This window comes from Hemicordylus capensis, chromosome 3, assembly GCF_027244095.1.
Source record: "Hemicordylus capensis ecotype Gifberg chromosome 3, rHemCap1.1.pri, whole genome shotgun sequence".
Taxonomy (NCBI): Eukaryota; Metazoa; Chordata; class Lepidosauria; order Squamata; family Cordylidae; genus Hemicordylus; species Hemicordylus capensis.
In genome coordinates this window covers 78,312,985-78,333,297 of record NC_069659.1, presented here as the reverse complement: position 1 = coordinate 78,333,297, position 20,313 = coordinate 78,312,985, and the positions used below count along the sequence as shown (strand labels likewise).

Below are 20,313 nucleotides of genomic sequence, written 5' to 3'. Positions count from 1 at the left end.
AGCACTAGCAAAAATTACTCTGTAATGAACAAGGTTCACAGAAAATACAGGAAAGATAGTCAAGGTTAATAGGAGATACATAATATTAACATATATGTAGAAAATGTATTACAGTGAAACTTAAAAGAAGCCTAAGCAAATTTAGGAATGCCCATAGCCCACTCATAAATTTAACAGGTTAAACAACTCTAATACAAGTATTTTATACTTTGATCTAACATGTTCACATGTTGTATCAATATCACTTTAAAAAGCCTTTGTAAATTTTTCAGTTTCTAAAATAAGAGGAATCTAATCTGCCTGGAAGTCATGATCTGTGACTTGCCTACCACAGGTGTTGACTGGTTGTATTTGTAAAATGGCGAAGAACATAGACTCTGGATATGTGGTTTTTTAAAAATATTAATTAATTAATTACATTTCTATACTGTCCCATACAAAAAAGTTCCTGGGTGGTTCACAATATGTTGACGGCATTGTATGTTGAGTTCTGCCATTCAAAACAAGTTCAGAATAAATTCTAGAGTTCAGTGCTGCTGAACCTCACAGTTTAAATTAAACTGTGACATTTTGGACTGAAAATACAGTTCCATTTAGGCACTGAACTTGGGTTTTATCCATAAAGTGTTCTGCAAAGAATATGAGTGTGAGCATCCAAATATTCAGCTCAGTGCAGAGGTGAATTTTTGCTGATGGCAATTTGAATGGTTGGAGAGGTGCAGCATGATATGTCCTCTCTCTCTCTCTCTCTCTCTCTCTCTCTCTCAACTGTTAATGAATAATAACAACAACTTTATTTGTTAGCCACCCCGTAACCAATTGTCTGGGTGGCTCACTGATCTTAAAAAAGTGGTGAATATGCTGGCAGTCTCCAGGCTTGACAACCGTAATGCACTCAATGTGGGGCTGCCTTTGCAGGCGGCAGCCAGACTGGTCTCTGGGACAACCCGAAGGGTCTGTATAACACAAATTTTAAAATAAATAAACTGGCTACTGATATGTTTTGTAGTGAAATACAAAGTACTGGTTATTACCTGTAAAAGCCTTCAATGTCTTGGTCCAGGAGAACACTTTCTTTGTCATGAACCCTGTCACCTATCAGCTGGAGAGGTTTGGTTACTGTTGCTACCAGCTCATTTGGTGGCGACTCAGTACTGGGCCTTCTCTGTGGCTGCCCCCTGGGGAGTGGGAATATGCTCCCTGTCAAATAAGTGTATCTCCATCTCTGATTGCTTTTAGGAAGACCCTCAGGACACACCTGTTTTCTCAGGCTTTTAACTGAAATTAATTTTAAATTATTTAATTGTTTTTATCCCCATGAAATTGTTAACTTTGTATTATGTTAAATTGTTATGTTTTTACTCTGTTTTATATTTGTTGGGTTTTAAATTGTGTATACCACCTAGAGTAGGCAGTATAGGCAGTATATAAATATGATGGTGACAGTGATGATTATGATGATTAATAGAATACAATAAAATATACAGTTAAAACACAGAAAACAAAAAGTTACCATAAAATACAAAACATAATAAAATGCAATAGAAAAACGTTTTTAAAACGTTTTTAAAACACTCTCTCTGATGCTTCTTCGACAGCATTTTATTTTGTCTCACTGTGTGAGTCAGCCAATCAGAAATTATGCAATGACTTGTGACCAGTGATCACAATGCTATGGAGCCAATCAACTTAGACTATGTGGTGACATCACTGAGAGCAAATGAAGGCTCTTGGGGGAGGGGCACACATCCCCATTGTCAAGACAGAGAGCTAGGCCAATGTCCCCTGTTTTTCCATGTTGAGTTAATACCACTGCTGTGTGGCAAGACAGGGTGCATTGACTTAGTTGCCTTCCTAAATGGGACACTCCTTTCCCAAAGACTTCCAAATACTTTCATGCCCTTTTTGAAAAATCAATGGGAGGGGTGTGAAATTTTTCATAAAAATTGTCTCCCAAAATAGTCTCAGCTCAGCCAAGAAAGAAGAAAAATGTGTACTGTTAAGAAATGTATGTAAAGCATCCATGCAAAAAAATGTTGGGTTAGCTGAGGTTAGTGGGTTTAGATTAATTCCAACATCCAAGACTTTAATGGATTTGGGGTTCCAGGCAGACTCCCAATAATTTTTCCTACATTATAAAAATTTCAGGAAACTGGGCAAATGCCCAGAAGTAGTATGCAAATGCCAGAAGGCAAATACCTAGCAGAAGGAGAAAAGGATTCTCATGTTACTTTTTGACAAGCTCAAGTCCCTATGAGATATTTTCACATGCCAATTTTGTGAGGTGAATGTTTTGTTTCATGTGATCTACCATGACAAAACTCTGTACTCATAGTGAACTCTGGTATTAAATAGTTTGGCTTGACACGTTAAATACCAGCCTATACTAAATGGGATCATGCTCAAAACAGTGCACTAAATGATCATGTTCAATACAGGGCACTAAACTGGCATGGTGAAATTATCTCATGATCTCTCCTTTCTCTGTGAAGGTCTTTTAAGAATCTGTTCTGGGTCCCATGCTGTTTTTGCTTTCTGCACACTGTTCATGAACTAGATCTCTTCAAGATCACCCATGGACACTGTCAAGTCCCATGGGACGCTTCAAAAGCCATGGGACTCTTTCAAGTCCCATGGCTTTCAGTACCACTGTATATTGCACCCTCTTCTGTACCCCAGAACATTTTCTATCCATTCCTATCCCATATCTCCACTGTATGCCTAATATTTCTGCTTGGATGTTTCATGATCATACTAAACTCAAAGACCAACATACAGCCTAACAAAGTGCTGTTTCAGCTAATGTTAAACTGGTAATTTGATTTTAATCCATCTCCCTTCTGATATAGACTATGACTCTTGAAAATATGGCCCAGAGAACTACATGAGCCTCAAGGGCATATTTTCAGGAGTTAAAGTATCCTTCAGAGTGAAGGGGAGAAAAATCACCCTTCTCCCATAGCACTGGTGCAGGAATCTGAATGCTGGCCCATAAATTCAAGACTCATCTTTCTTCCAAAGCCTTCTCTCCTCAGATCATTTTCTTAATCCTTTCCTTATCTATTGCAACCATCCAGCAGTCCTTTGCCAAAATACCATTTTTGTTTCTATTATCATATTACATATTCTGTGAATCTCGATTCTGTGAATGAGAGCTCATTAGGGATGTGTGAAATGATTCAGGTGCAAAATGATTTTACCTGAATCTGGCTGATTCACATGATTTGTAGACAAAACAAATTACCCCTGCCCTCAATTTCCCAGATTCGGATATAAAATAAATCACCCAATATTGGGACCCCCCAAAATTGGAGATTCAGACCTCCATTTTGTGGCCAAAGTGGGTAGTAGTGCCAAATGGGTGGAAGCTACCACCCAAATTTCAAAGAAATTCGGCAAAGGAGTGAATTTTAAAGAATTTTTGAAGTTGGCATGTCTTTAAGCATTTTCCCATAGGGAATAATGGGGATTTCAGCAGCCTTATAGCTCCATGTGGGGGCATCAAGGTGGCCAAGAGCAGGTTGTGGTGGGTGGTAGTGCCCAATGGGTGCAAGGAAGCTACCACCCTTACTTAAAAGGAATTGGGCAAAGCTGTGGTTTTTAAATGATTTTTGAAGTTTACACGTATTTAAATCCCCCCCCATAGGGAATAATGAGGATTTCAGAAGCCTTAGATATAATGCCCCGGGGGGAGGAGGGCACCAGGGTGGTCCAGAGTGGGTTGTGGTTTTAAGAGTGTTTTTTCTGAGGTGTGAATTCTCATTCTATCATAGCAAATGAGATTTTTTTCAATTAAACAACTCTCATGACCCCACTTTCACTTTTTCACACCTCAATTACTATGAATAATATGAGGAAGTAATCAATTTAGCACACTTCACCTTATGAAGACAAACCTCATAAAAATAAATTCACCAAAATTCACCCCTCAGCCCAATCACTCTTAAATTGGGGATGGGTGGTAGCCTCCAGCCATTAGGCACTATCTACCAGCCCACCCCACTCCTTTGGGGCAGATCCACTTTCTGCCCCCAATCTGCCCCAAAGACACCCAAACTTCAAAAATTCCCAAAAAATCAGCCCTCTGCCCAATCCCCCTGAAATTGGGGTGGTAGCCTACACCCATTAGGCACTACCACCCCACCCCACTCTTTTGGGGCAGATCCACTTTCTGCCCCCAAACTGCCCCAAAGTCTCTAAAACTTCAAAAATTCTAAAAAAATCACCCCTTTGTCCAAACCCCCTGAAATTGGGGTGGTAGCCTGCACCCATTAGGCACTACCACCCCACCCCATTATTCTGCCCCAGGCCCCACTTTCTGCCCCAATCTGCCCCAAAGACATGAAAATTTCAGAAATTTACCAAAAATCAGCCCTTTGCCCAATCCCCCTGAAATTGGGGTGGTAGCCTGCACCCATTAGGCACTACCACCCCACCCCACTCCTTTTGCCCAGATCCCATGCTATGCCCCCGAACTGCCCCAAAGTCACTAAAACTTAAAAAAAATCACCAAAAATCAACCATGAACCGAATCACCCAAATTTTTCAGGTCCGAAATTCGGGTGATTCGGCTCGTGCCCGAAAAATATCGGGGGTCATCGGGGGTGATTCGGTTCGGCCCCGAATCACCCGAAATTGTTCATTTCGGGCACAGATCGTTCTGTGCCCGAAATTTTTTGCACATCCCTACTATATATTATTCTATTAATAGATGGAATCCAACAAGCTAGAAAACCTAGGCGGACAGGAGTCCTCCAGAGAATTATTATGGGTGACAATACAATGACTGAAAGAAAATGTGTTACTGGGAATGTGCTATTGCCCTCTAGATCTAAATGCCAAGTGACATGGAGTTGGAGAAGCAAATCAGAGAACCCTCACATAAGCTGGGCAAATTCACGTTGGGTATTGATGGAGACGCAAAATTTCTAGACCTGAAGGTTGATCACTGAACCAACCAGAGAGAAGGCAACCTTGGACTTAATCCTGAGTGGTGCCCAGGACCTGGTGCAAGATTTCAGAATTGTAGAACCACTGGGGAATAGTGACCATAGTGTGATCCAATTCAGCTTATATGAGAATGGAGTTCTGCCAAGAACATCCAACACAGATGTGTTGGACTTCAACTTCTCAAAAATGAGGGAAATGGTAAAAAGGAAGCTGAAAGGGAAAGTCAGGGTCAAATTACTTCAGAAAGGATGTAGTTTATTCAAAACCACAATAATAGGAGCTCAGTTCGAATGTATACCAAGAATGAGAAAAGGTACCACCAAGTTCAGGAGGATGCCAGCGTGGCTAACAAACAGATTCAGGGGGAAAGGGAAGAAAACTTCCTTCAGAAAATGGAAGTCATGCCCAAATGAAGAGAACAGAAAGGAACAAAAACTCTGGCAAAAGAAATGCAAGGAGACAATAAGGGATGCAAAAAGAGAGTTTGGGGAGCATACTAGCTAGAAGTGTTAAGGGGAATAACAAAAACTTATTTAAATATATCAGAAGCAGAAAAACTGTCAGGGAGGCAGTTGGAACCTTAGTTGAAAGGGATTATTAAGGAGGACAAGGAGATTGCAGAGAAGCTGGATGAGTTTTTTGCATCTGAGGATACTGACCAAATACCCACAATGGAACTGCGCTTCTCAGGTTTGGAGGCTGAAGAACTGCACCAATTTGAGGTGACAAGAGAGGATGTCCTAAATTGTCTTGAAAAACTAAAAATTAACAAATCGTCAGGGCCAGATGGCACCCACCCAAGAGTTGTGAAGGAACTCAAATGTGAAATTGCTGATCAACTAGCAGAAATATGTAACTTGTCCCTACAATCATGTTCTGATCCAGAGAACTGGATATTAGCTAATGTAACTCTGATTTTCAAAAAGGGATCCAGGGGAGATCTGAGAAACTACAGGCTGGTTAGCTTAACCTGTGCTGGGTAAATTGATGGAAAGCATACTTAAGGACAAAATTGTTAAACAATTATATTTAAACAAAATATAGGCTTTGCTGAAGGAGAACCAGCTTGGGAATGTCTGGCATCACTAACGTTTTGGAGTTCGTTGAGAGTGTCAAAAGCTGACCTGGTTGACATAGTATACTCTAGGGATGTGCACGGAACTGGTTTGGCGCTCCTTTTCTGGAGCGCCGAACTGGTTTAAAGGTCCTGCATTTGAGCTGGTTTGGAGAGCAGGAGGGGCATTTTAAGGGACAGGAAAAGTTCTTCCTACCTGCATATCCCTACCCCTTCAGTTCCCTTCACTGACGTTCTGCTAAACAGAGTGTGCGGACCTGCAGTGTACCTGCTTGCAGCCCCATTCAGTGTCACCACACCATGGCCAATGTGCATCCGTGCCATGTGTGTTGGCCATAAGGATGGCGACACTGAATAGGGTTTCAAGCAGGAATGCTGTAGCACTGCACCCATGCTGTTTAGGAGCATGTCGGTGGGGGGAAGCAACGGGGCAGGGATGGACAGGTAGAAAGCACCTTCCCTTTACCTTAAAGTGACCCCTCTCAGGAGTGCATGGACCAGTTCCATGCACATCCCTAGTATACTTGGACTTCCAAAAAGCTTTGACAAAGTTTATTTTTATTTATTTATTTAATACCACCAAGAACTTGTGTCTCTGGGCAAGTTCCCCAGTAAAGGCTCTTGAGTAAACTTAGCAGTCATGGGATAAGGGGATAGGTTCATGTGTGGATTGGCAACTGGCTAAAGGACAGGAAACAGAGGGTGGGAATAAATGGACAATTCTCTAAATGGAGGGAAGTAAGGAGTGGGGTCCCACTGGAACAAGTGCTCTTTAACTCGTTCATAAATTATCTAGGTTAGGATAACCAGTGAAGTGGCCAAATTTGCAGATAACATGAAACAATTTAGGATAGTGAAATCCAAAACAGACTGTGAAGAGCTCCAAAAAGTGAGTGGGCGACAAAATGACAAATGTGTAGGGATGTGCACAAATAGATTTTTTTGATTCAATTTGTGCCCAAAACAAATCACCCCTGATTTGTTCTGTATCCAAATCTACCACCTCAAAATCACCCCAGATTCGATTTGTATTTGCTTTGATTCCATTCGTATTCAGCCCAATTCAGACCACTTAACAAGTTCCTAGGGGCACCAAATTTGGGTGGTGGGTAGGTCACCATGGGTGCCACCTACCACCCAAATTTCAAGGCAATGGGATACTTGGTTGGTTTGTAATGATATTTTTTACATTTTTACTGATTTTGAACATTTCCACCATAGGAAACAATGGGGGTTTGAAGTTGCCATATCCTGACCCTAACATGGATCCGCAGCTTTCATGGTGGGGGGGAGCTAAGCGCTAACACTTGAAGAAGTGGAGTTATGGAGCAAAATGTGCAGTCATTATTTTTCAAGTCTTTCTATGCTTTGGTGTATAATAACCTTTCCTCATAATGAATCCCTACGAGGATTCATTGCATACCTTCATTTTTTCTGTTCATTTTGACTGTCACTGGACAGTGCCAGTTGTCAACTGCCATGTGCCAACTACATCCCCGCCCCACCTGCAAGGCAGTGGGGTACTCATTTTAATTTTTAGGAATATGGAAATGTTTAGATTCTTTGGTGTCTAATAACTTTTCCTCAGAATGAATCCCTATGAGGATTCCTTATACGCCTTCATTTCTTCTGTTCATTTTGACTGTCATTGGACAGTGCCAACTGACAACTGTCATGTGTCAGCTATACCACTCCACCACCCCAAACACACACACTGGGATACTAAGTTTATTTTTTAGGTATTTTTGAAGTGTTTAGATTCTTTTGTGTCTTCATTACACACCTTCATTTCGTCTGTGCATTTTGACCCCACTGCTTTGCAGGTGGGGGTGGGAAATTGGTGGCATCTCATGTTCCAACTACCCCTCAACCCACAAGCCACTGGGTACTCAGTTTATATTTTAGGAATTTTTGAGGTCTTTAGACACTTTGGTGTGTAATGAATCTGCACAGAGATTCACTATGAGGAAAGGTTATTAGACACCAAAGACTAAACACTTGGAAAAAATCCTAGAACATAAACTGAGTAGTATCCCACTGCCTTGCGGGCGGGAGTGGGGTGTAGTTGTCACATGGCAGTTGACAGTTGGCACTGTCAAAAAGACAGTCAAAAAGAATAGAAGAAATGAAAGTGTATAATGAATCCTCCTAGGGATTCAGCGAGGGAAAGTTATTATACACCAAAGAATCCAAACACTTGAAAAATAGTGACCACACATTTTGCTCCATAACTCCACTTCCACAAGGCTAGAGCTTAGCATTTTTTTAAATGATAGCCAGGAACCTGGGGAAATTAATAGGAGGGATCGAAATCTCAAATCAATTCAAACTGAATCAGGCGCTATTTGATTTGTACCCTAATCTAGCCAATGGACTACAGGGGTGATTTGCTTTGTTTAGCTATATTTGAGTACAAATATATATAGCCCGAATCAGCTACATTTGAGTACAAATGGATTTATACCCAAATCTGTTTGCACATCCCTACAAATGTGGTTCAGTGTCAGCAGTGTAAAGTGATGCATACTGGAACAAAAAAACCAAACTTCACATATACACTGATAGAGCCTGTGCTGTCAGTGACTGCCCAGGAGAAAGAAAGGTCATAGTGGACAGCTCGTTGAAAGTGTCAAATCAGTGTGTGGCAGCTGTGAATAAGACAAATTCCATTTTTGGAATCATTAGGAAGGTGATTGAAAATAAAAATGCTAATATTATAATGCCCTTATACAAATCTATGGTGCAGCCACATTTGGTTCTGGTCACTGTATCTTAAGCAAGACTTGGTAGAACTGCAAAAGGTGCAGAAGAGGGCAACCAAGATGATCAGGGGCCTCAAGCACCTGCCTTATGAGGCAAGGCTGCAGCATATTGGGCTCTTTAGTTTGGAAAAGTGGTGACTACAGAGAGACATGACTGAGGCTTATAAAATTATGCCTGGAGTAGAGAGAGTGGACAGAGAGAAATTCTTCTCCCTTTCCCACAAACTAGAACCAGGGGTCATTCCCCAAAACAGGAGGCCAGGAAATTTAGAACCAAAAAGAGGAATAAAAAAGAAAGTACTTTTTCACACAGCGTATAATTACTCTATGAAATTTTCTGCCACAAAAAGTGGTGATGGCCTCTAATTTGGATAGCTTTATAAAGGGCCATCAAATTCATAGAGGACAGGTATATCAAAGGCTACTAGTCTGGTGGCTATAGGCACCTCCAGCCTAAGAGGCAAAATGCCTCTAAATACCAGTTGCTGGGGTGCAACAGCAAGAGAGAGAGCATGGCCTCACCTCTTGCCTGTGGGCTTCTCCGAGGCATCTGGTGGGCCACTACATGAAACAGGTTCCTGGACTGCATAGGCCTTGGGCCTGATCCAGCAGGGCTGTTCTTACGTTGTCCTTGAAAATTGTGAAAACAGAGGACAAAGGCAACCTACCACTAGGGACTCTCTGGCCCTGTGGATCCCTCATTTGGGGCTCCCTTTCTCCCCGCTACCCACTATTTCAAAAGTGCAGTTCCTGAAAATCACCAACATTCTTTCAATAAAATGTTGCAATTCCAATCCAATTCTAACCAGCTGACAATTTGGCTAGGTGCATAACAGCCCTCCCAACAGTTCCTATGTCAGTTCTTGTTGGATTGGATCAGATCTGATATTTCTCATCGTGTAAAGGCCTAATAAATATATTACCACATCCAAAGATAAATAATATCATTGTGCAAATGCATACATACATACTCAATGGAAGCCCAACTGCAATATTTTTTTTAAAAGCATGGGAAGCAGGATCCTTTTTAGTGGAAATGTAGCAAGATTGGATGCCTAATCCTTTCCCCACTCACTATTTCACTATTTTTGCACTCAAAATTACCAAAGAACTATCTCCCCATGGGATTCAAAATGCAGTAATTTGGGGGCATACCATTGTGAATAATGTGGAGTCAATGACTGACATCCAGACTAACACTGCACTAGTGCAACGACTAAAGATTCACACAGACAATAAGGTCACATAGCTAAATGAATAAGGTGACACAGCTAAGTTGCACAATCTCTTGTGGTATAGGATTGCTTGTGCAAGCACTGCACTTGTGCAACAAGTGTAGTGGTTAGCTTTGCATGATTCCCTGCATGGACATTAATGAATAGTGCAACACTGGTCAGAAGTGTTAGCTCCCAAATTAATTGAACTAGCTAGCAACACATTGTACAGTGTTTATCTGGATGGCAGCCAGTGATTCCAGAATTATTCTCTACATCAAATTTTAATCCAGATTGGAGATGGTTGAGATCTTACATTTGGCCAACTATCTTTCTTCCACCCCCAACCAAAAAACTAATCTGTATGGCAGCAACATTACCAGCAGTGGTTAGTGGAAAGCTGGATCAAGGAAGAGCATTCCTTTTTAACACCAGGTGTCATGTAGCAGTGTTTAGCACCTTGGCAAAACTACCTTTAGCAGTGTTCCAGGCACAAAGAAAGAAGGGGGCAGAAATCTTTTTGTCTCCCTTGCTATGGCTTGCTGCCAGAGTGCTGCAATCAGCAGAATGGTCTGAGAGAAGAGACCTCCTCCCTCTGCCTGCTCCAGAGGATCACCATAGCCATTGTGCCAGCCCATGAGTGGGATAGGAAGAAATGGGTTGGGGACAGAAAATTTTTCCTGAAGTCAGATTGGCTAAAAAATTAGACAAACTATTTCATGATATTTTGGAAATACCTCACCTTATTGCCCAAAATAATACATGCTCAGGGGTAGTCACCAGTCTCTAATATACAAGATGATGTGGGCAAAACAAGTGATAGTTTCATGAATTAACTGAAGCATAAAGGGTCCTCATTATGACTGAGTAGGTTTTTTCTCATTGCAAAAATTGCCTCTATTATTATTAGTAGACCTCCTTGCTCTCCTGATTGAAATCAAACAATATGACCTGTGTTCTGCCAAGTAGAGGTGTGTGTGTGAGTGTGTATGTTATAGGCTTCCATACTGCACAGTGAGCTCCTGATCCAAGAGAAGTGTACTTGCTGCTTCAGAGCCACTTTGTAGCCCACCAGCACTGCTTCCAATTACAGGACTGGCCCATGGCTACTAACAATTGCAATTTTGATGTTAATCCCATCATTCCCAATGGGAGTAGCATCTGTAGCACAATGGCACACTCCTTAGTATCTATCAGAAGTTCCTTATCTATCAGAAGCAATCGGGAGTGTAGATTGAGGACAGGGGGCCCATGTTCATCCCTCTCCCCAATGGCCCCTTGGAATGAGGGAGATAATGAAGAAATGGGGAGGGGTGAAGCTGAGGGGCCTGGTTCTTTGAACCCATCCACACAATTATAGCTACATCTCTAGAAGCAGGCTGCAGAGTAGCTAAAAAGCAGCAAGTGGTACAGTCTTTTGGATAAGCACCTCACTGCACAATATGGGAGCCATAGACAGAAAAATAGTTCAATTAAATTCTGAAGAAAGAAATGTGGTGGTGCAAGGTAGAGATGTGCATGGAACCGTTGATGGCTGGTTCAGCGGTGGGGGAGGGGTTATATTTAAGGAACAGGGAGAGTGCTCTTCCCCACTGCCATCATTCCCCCAGCAATACTGGTGCACTGCTTTAAAACAGTCCTACGGGTACCTCCTTGCTGCTCCAGTGCACATTGGACTGGAAGTGCCCAGTACATGTGCATATGTGTGATGTATGTGTGCACAAGCATGATGTCGCATGTGCACTGGACACTTCCAGTCCAATGCACACTGGGGCAGCAAGGTAATATGCTGCCGCACGGCAAGACCATTTTTAAGCACAGCACCAGCAGGGAAAATGCGGCGGGGGTAGGTGCACCCTCCCTGCTCCTTAAAGGTAACCCCCCACGCCATTGAACCAGCCAAACCGCCAGACCTTCGAACCAGTTCGGGTCTCTGAACAGGTTCATGCACATCCCTACTGCATAGTGCTGCAAGATGCAAAATGTGGTGCTGACTGATGGTTCTGTTATCAGGGCTAACTCACAAAACCACAGACATCCAAGCATTATTCCATGTTATGCTGCCAAACAAAAAAAGGGGGGCAGGAGTGGGGAGAGGATCTGCTATTGCTGTTCCCCCCAAAAGAACATAGTGGAGGAGATCATGATCCTATTATGTGTTTACTTACTTCATAAAGAGGACTGCAGAATTACTTCAGTATTACCAGCTGAAATTGGATAAGATTATCTTTATCCATGTTAACATAGAGAGCAGCTTCAGATGTTTAAGAACTATAATCCCAAATGATACACTAGGATATTACAGAATTATGCACCACTTTTTAATTTCCAGTGTAACATCTGAATGGGAGTGCACATTGGAATGTGTATGTTGTTCAAGAGTCATGTCTTTAGACTTCACTGAAGACAAATGTATATCACTTGCTTCTCTCCACTACAAAGTAGTCACCACATGGCAGAGAATCTCAGTTTAAGCTATTTTTGGATTAGATTGTAAAGCTCTTCAAACATCAATAATTAAATTAATTTTATCTCCTATGCAACTCTTACATATAGAAACCCTTTCAGATTCTTGAGAAAGCAATCTTAAAATCCACCCCAGTTACCTTCTCATGGCCAATTGGAGATAAATGTTCCTATTTTTGAAGAGAATGGACATTAGGAACAGCATGCCAACAGTGATTAGGAAACAATACACTTCCAGGAATTTACAGTGTAGCTACATATCACACTAACCAGGTGAACAGTATCCAGGCTCCAACTGTCATTCAAGGAAAGAATGAAGGTATTTGCATTGATGTTGTGCTGAGATAGAAGGGAAAGCTGCTAGATCATCAGCTTTTACAGATTTTCCCTAGCAACAAAGCAAGATGTGCAACATGCATCTTATCTCTGGATTAGATCATTTACTTTTTATGTACTCCCAAAAGGAAACTTACGAACAACTTTACACAAAAGCATATGGCTACCCAAAGTACAAAGTATATGGCTGTCAAAATGCACTCACCTTCCACAGAAAGAGAGCTAATTGGCCTATTCAAATAAATTACTGATCAAGCCTTGAGATTATTGAGCTCATATCAGTGACTGTTGATTTTACCACACATTGGATATTGATGTGTGGTAAAATTGTCCTTTCCATGTTAATGCAGATGATCAAGCAACTCCTAGATCTCACTCAGCGATAGTTTACCTGCCTGTATGGGCAATACAGTTATCAAGAAGCAACTGTAGGCTAGAGGAGCATGCATAAATAGAAAGTGTACATGTAGTAAAAATGTTTCTTTAGACAACAAATAATCCTCTTGACACCAATGTTGTATTACAGATATATGCCAGAAATGTCTAATTTACTTCACGATACTACTTTCAGGGCTGGACTGAATGTGCAATACTAAAATGTTTCTAATCATGACATCAGCACTCAGTCCTTATTTTTACCAAATATTATTAAGAATAGCAAAAAATGCTGCCCATCCTTCACACACACACACACACACACACACACACACACACACACACTCTTACTTGTGAATTGGGAATTTGGTTGTGTACAAATTGCATTTAAAAGTGCGCCCCCCAAAATCCTTCACTTGTGGGCCTTTTGTTTAAAGATCCTTCATTTAGGACTAACAATATACAACTAACAGAAAGCTTCAAATGGAGAATAAAAATTGTAACTGTCACAGTAAATAAATGTCTTTGTTTTAATAGTACCACAATGGTTCAAGTCTAAATAGTTATTTTATACGGGATAAAAATTAGAAGTACCTAATGTCAGCCAGTAAAATACGAAGGTTTATTTGTAATTTCCTAATAATACAAGCATAATACATAAATACTATTTTGTCATAATTAGTACATTAGACAACATACCAGTACTTCTCACCGTTTAAAAAAAAGGCCAGCCAGCCAGGAAAAGGAGGTTTTTGTCTTAAGCTAATTAATCACCTGGGAGGAAAAAAATCTGTACAACCGCAATCATGTTGAGAACTAAATAATTAATACACAGAGCATAAACTACCTGATGAATACAAATGGTTCTTTTCTAAGATAACATGTCTTAATCATCAGTATTTATGTTGTAATTAGTAATTTTTCAGAAGAAAATATGTAATTTGTTTCTTAAATGTTTTGGTATTTTGTTTCCCCTGGTTTTTATCTCTCCTAAATGATCCAAAGTATACAAAATGCATCATTCCCCCAGAAAAGTATATTACTGCTCAGCTGTAAGAACATCTACATTTCAGATAAACACCATGGTGTTACAAATCATAAACATCCTAACATACATTAATGTATCCTTGGAAATTACACTACTTTCTTATGTAACAATTTCACTCAAATTCCATAAGCAAACAGACCATAAAACACCAGCTTGAATAAATAACAGCAGAAGAAGAATGTAAATCAGGTAAATCATAATTATATTGTAAGCTTTACAAATTCCCAATAAAGTTCTATATTCTGAGAACCTGTTCTCCAAAGTAAATATTTCCATATTATGAACATGCATTTACAGGTTTGATAACTAAAACATAAACTATCTCTCCTAATAGTCCAGCTACAGAAATAAGTAGATGTTGTTTCAAAAGTACTGTCATACTAATACTATTGTAGTACTCTAAATACAAAAAATTCTACAGGTGTTACCAATAGCTGATTTTTTAAAAAAGATAAATGTGCTGTAAACAGAGATACACTGTCTTCCAAAAGTATGCTGTATATTATAGTGGACTAAATCATATTTACAATATTCAAACGAAGAACAAAAAGGTGTAAATGTAAAGTAGTGAAAGAAAAAAATAGAAATAGTTATTTCTAATATTTTAAAGAAGCAAATCAATGTCAAAAAATATTTTAAAGACCAATGTCCAAGTAAAAATCATGAAGAAAAAACATTGTGAACAAACCTTATGAACCTTATCAAGGATAATTCATTCAAAATGGCATAGATTAAGTATTTTCATGCTTATCAACTGTGTAATAATAGTCCAGATTGAAAGAAAAGCCAAGTCTTATTTTAAAAATGCTAAAGCTATCGAAACAAAAGGGATTGTTGCCCTTTTACAAAACATCCTTAACCCTTGGCCTTTTCGCAGTTAATAGATAAGACCACTGAAAGTGTTATGTAACATATGAACTTTGATTTCGCACACTATTCTTCTCCATCTACTCTTAGGTAAATGAAAAGCGCTCTATTCTGAAATAGCACAAGCCTCCTTCCTAACAGTCATGTGACCTTTTTTTTTGCTAACAGCCATGTGCTCGCGTATCATTTTACTCTGAAATATCTATGCGGATTTCAGCTCAACCTGCCTTTGCTTATAATGCATGGCATAGGCTGTGAGGGAGCATGAGAACCATCTCTCTTAAAAGCAAGGTTCTCATAGTTGGCCTGTAACCATGGAAGCAGATGCCTTTTTTTTCTTTTTTTTGCTTACCCCTGCTTACCTCTTTGCAGCCACGAGCTGCTCCCTATTGTTAAAAGGGGTGCGCCTTGATTTTTCTTCGTCATGACCGAACTTGCCTCGTCTTCAAAGGGCATGATGCTGCAGGTCATCGGTCTAGACTATTTGCACGGTCCAGAGAACAGCCTTGATGTAACCCTTGCTCTGTCTGTGCCACACCACCAGCCGTGCAACTGCAGACTGTGGGGGGACATTGGAGATCTGTATTTGAAAAGAAGTCCGTCTGATTTTGCCATTGTGCCTTTTCACTCATCGATCGAATGAATATCGAACCTTCTGTCTTTGCATGTGTGAAATAGATAGCTTAGCAAGCACTTTTGAGCCCAAACCTGTGCAAAGGGCCGAACTGTTTTCTTTACTACCAAGTAGTGTTCTTAATTAAATATTTGTTTCCCATTTATTTTATCTACTTACATACTGATGTTAAGAAACAAATTCATTTTCCTCAGACTGCATAAACCCACAGCTTTATCTTTTCATTTTTAAAAAGTTATTTTCCTTATGATCATATTTGAAATCAGAAAATTTTAGTAGGCACAAGTAGTGTGTTAAGATCACAGTGCTAATCTTTTGATCAGCACTGTAATAAGTAATACAGCTAATTCAAAATGTGGGGAAAAGGAAATACACCTTATATAAGAATCAGAAAGTAACTGCTTAGAAGAGAAAACACTGTTTTGATGTGGAAGAAGATAGTACAGGTTTCACAGAGATATGAAAAACAAAACAAAAATTGAATGGTTGTCTAGTCTAGATAACAACTTATTTGTCTTGCTAGTTATTAAAACAGATCTGGAGATAATGGACTAATATCCTTTTAAAAAATATACTTTCCAACTATGTGTCCATTTTTTGAAAGAGTGTCTTAAGGAAGCAAATATAATAACCAAAAACTGTATGAAAATTATCTGGAAATGCTTCAGACCTAATCTCTGCAGTCAACTATATATATTCAGACCTAATCTCTGCAATCTATCCAGCTATCTATCTGTCTGTCTATTTATCTATCTATCAACCTATCTACACACACAGAGAGTCCCCACAGACATAAAATGACGTGTTCTGAAATCTGCTGATAATCATGTTTTGCTCATCCTCAAGTACTATGACCAAATAACTGTGACCACTGCCTGTCAAGGGGGGAAAAATGTTAACCCACTAACAACTATCAGGATCTGCTCACTGTAAAGTATGCTTGCCTCTACTCTGGTATAATAAACTTTGGATTTTAAAAAAGGCGTATATATTCTTCAGGACATTGCTCAGCAAGCACTGTCTATATATGACATCATATATATGTTTTTAGATACCAGTCTCTCTAATACTTGAAGACATACCTATTTTCTCTAATTGCCAAAGGCAAAGGGGAGGTGCACTAAAGAATAAAGAAGGTTATTGTGACAGATGAAACATAATTCACAATGAATACTCTTTTCATCCATTCCTAAGTAGAAGAGGATTACTCCAAGCAGAATACTCTGACTCCAATAATATAAAGACAGGCCACAGACTGGAAAGGCAGTGTAAACCCAAATAGGATTTTGCTCAAGATTTTGGATTTCTCCATACCAGAAGAAATATTAAACTCAAGAAAGTCTGAAGACAAATAGCCAATGCAAAGCAATAAGAGATGGGATTTTCTGAAATGGATAATGATGAAGATTTGTGCTGTATTTCTTTTTCATTTGACATAATATTAATGAAATGAAACCGTGCTATTTCTTCAGTATACTTGTTCTGTAAAAGTAGGTACTAATTTTCATATACTTACTAAACTTATCCTGCTTCATAAAAGTTAAATTGTTAATATTCCTACTAGACTTTGCTTTGTTCAGTATTAGAAAGTTTAAAATTATAAAAATACTAAAAACAGGATAATTATTTTACAAGCTATAGATGAATACTAGACCACAACTTATTATTTAAATATAATTACATGGGGTTTTTAAAAAAATGTTTTGATTCTTCAGAAAGAATTCAGCTAAACTGTAAATTAACAACTTCATTAACACTTCATTATAATATTCTTTTTAATGAATTTCATCTCTTTTAAAAATACTTTTTAAGAAACTAACTACTTAAATTGTCATGTCTAGCAATGAACTTGTAAGGAATTAAAAAGAGTATATTTTCTGCATTTTCATGTCCCTTCCTTGAAATATGTTTAGATTAACAAATGTGCTTTTAAAAGTCAGCCATAGTTTGTTAAAAAAAAACAATGTTGTGGATATGATATAGGCTAATCTCTGTAGAACAGTAATAAACGTAAATTGAAGAATCAAAATGTACTTTTGTGAGGAAAATATTTGAGGTTCTTAATCACCAGCGTTCGGCCAGATTGTATAAATTATAAAAAATATATTTGAAGAATTTTAAAGAGCCAAATGTTTCCTAATTGAGAAAAAAATGGTTTAAATAATACATGTAATAGAGGCTAGTTATATTATTTACTTGCTTACTATATATCATAACAACTAAATAGATTTAACTTCTGAACATCACACCGAACATTTCATTAGCTGTTTCCCCATACATAACATTACTGAAGATTAAATAAGCTTGCAAATTAATATTACTGAAGGGAGTAAATACTGAAGGGAAACACTATCCATTAAGTCACATTCTGAAATTTTATGACAGACTGAAATCCCATTTTAAAATCTGTCACTTCAGAAAATTCTTCTGTACAGATGCAAGATAAGATAATATTCTGACACACATTTCAATATTTAGATACTCTGTCTCAGTTTTTAAAAGATTCAAGGAATGAGCCAATATTGCTTCAACCCTTTCTCAGAAAACACCTCAGGATGTAAGTAAAAAGTGCAATACATGCTGAGACGTAACATTTTCAAAACAGTGTAATAGGTATCACTCAAACCAAGAGACAAATAAAACAGAAAATAACTTCCTTTTAAATGAAATCCTTATCTATGTCTGCTATAAAGTATATGTAAAAAAAATATGTGTTAAGATCCATGAAACAATTGTTTTTATATTCATTTTAAAGTTTATTCATTATCTGTTCAATTTAATTGTTATGAGTTTACTGGATGTAAACATTGCGTTGCCTTGGTATCCATATTTTAAAATTTTCCATTTAATTCTTAAGAAGATATCTTTTTGAAGACTGTGTGTGACTGCTGTGCTATTCATATCATACCAAGGCATGCTTAACTAGAGAATATTAAAAACAACCAATCTTGAGTAGCAAATCACATTTCATCATTCCATTTGAATTGTATCTTTTACAAATATACCACTCTACAACCAAATAAATTAATATTGCATACTAACATTTTGTGTCACTATATTTAAGCCATACAAATACTGTAGGTCAATATATTAATGAAAAATTACTCTGTAAAATGTAACAGTTGCATGTTCAAGCTGCCCCACATTATACACTAGCTTTTCATACTAACATACAGACTATACATTTTGCACTTCATTTTCATATCTTTTACTGAATATGAGTATTTCTAACTCACTATGCAAACTGCTAGCATTTTTTCTTCAAAGACAAATTTATTTTACTTAACCCTCAGTTGTTACGTCATCATTAAATATTCCAAATAACAGCTAAGACATATTTAATGAAAAATATTTATATCCAATAGATCTAGAAGCAACACTCTGAATCCTAAAAACCCCCCTCAAAACTTTGATTTTATAAGGCAAGCTGGAGAGGAGTCAAATCTGCCACATGCTGCGTGAAAAAATGCCACCCTGGTGTGAACAAAGGGTTTAGAATGGAGTCAAGAAGCATGCAAGCTCAATGTCTAAGCTTTTCCTGTGAATTGTTCTGCCACAACCTGCAGGATATCAAGTGGGCTGGGAAGAATAGGGAGCTCTTGGAAGCTACAACAGAGAAACACTGGCAATCCAAAGTGTGAGAGAGCGTCTTTTGTTTTGTGCTTCATTACGGCAAACTGTTTTACCCAAAACAGAAACTAAATTCAAGACAAAAATACAAGTCTGAAACTGGCTGAAGAACCCATGGTATGTACCTCATTATCTTGCCTCGGTCTGGAATAAAGTGATGGAATTTACAAATCAGATAATTCATGGCATGGGCCTTAACTCTCATTACAAAATAGAAGAATAACTTGTACTGGCCACAGAAAAAGGCTCCATGACCTCTCCTGAACTAACTGCTGTGACAGGAAAGGAGAAAAACATTAAATTTGTTGTCCAATTGAAAATAAAATGCATTTTCAACTTAACTTTACTCAATTGGGACTTTTTTCTTCACATTATATGATTCAAATAATATGATTTTTTTAATTATTTAGCAACAAGACTTCATATCATGCTTGGAAAACAATCTTCTGAATAATTTTATAAGGATATTTGACAACTTCTACGCTTCTTTAATCACCTGTTTCCAGAATAGTGTTTAGTGAATGCATGAATCAACTTCGTTTAGATACATTATTTCACATTTGTATAATTTGGTGTGGGAAGGAATTAATTCTGAAAGCAAGTATCTAAATTGTAGTTTGGGAAATAATTTCTAATGTTCAACTCAAATAAGATAACCACATTTAGAAATCTTTTAGGAATTCATAAGTTCAGTTATGACCATTTTGTCCATAAAAGAGTATAAATTTACATATTGCATAAAGAGTTATACAATCTGTAGAGGCACATCAAGGAAGAAATAGTTTTCCACTTATTCTTTCCAACTATTAATACAGATCAATCCATTACTTTCATTACATGAACACAATCAATTTTATTTAAAGTATAATGCAATGCTAAGTCCAAGGACAATCTAGATCTCTTTAAAATTGCCTTACCACCTATAGAATGACTTTGGCATGCATTATAAAGTTATT

At 38.3% G+C, this 20,313-nt stretch overlaps 2 long non-coding RNA genes across 3 annotated transcripts in view; one reads left to right on the top strand and one right to left on the bottom strand.

Annotated features, from left to right (window-relative positions):
- Window positions 1-20,313, bottom strand: part of LOC128350672 (uncharacterized) — a 232,020-nt gene that overhangs the window by 169,755 nt on the left and 41,952 nt on the right. Inside the window, exon 1 of one of the 2 annotated variants that reach the window (XR_008319377.1) lies at window positions 15,456-15,681. The exons of the other annotated variant lie outside the window; for it this stretch is intronic. This is a non-coding gene — a long non-coding RNA (uncharacterized LOC128350672). Of the gene's footprint in view, window positions 1-15,455; window positions 15,682-20,313 lie in introns of those variants that run through there. 2 annotated transcript variants of the gene reach the window in all.
- On the top strand, window positions 16,699-19,703 carry LOC128350673 (uncharacterized). The gene is made up of 2 exons (XR_008319379.1): window positions 16,699-17,217; window positions 19,093-19,703. It is a non-coding gene; the product is annotated as an uncharacterized LOC128350673 (long non-coding RNA).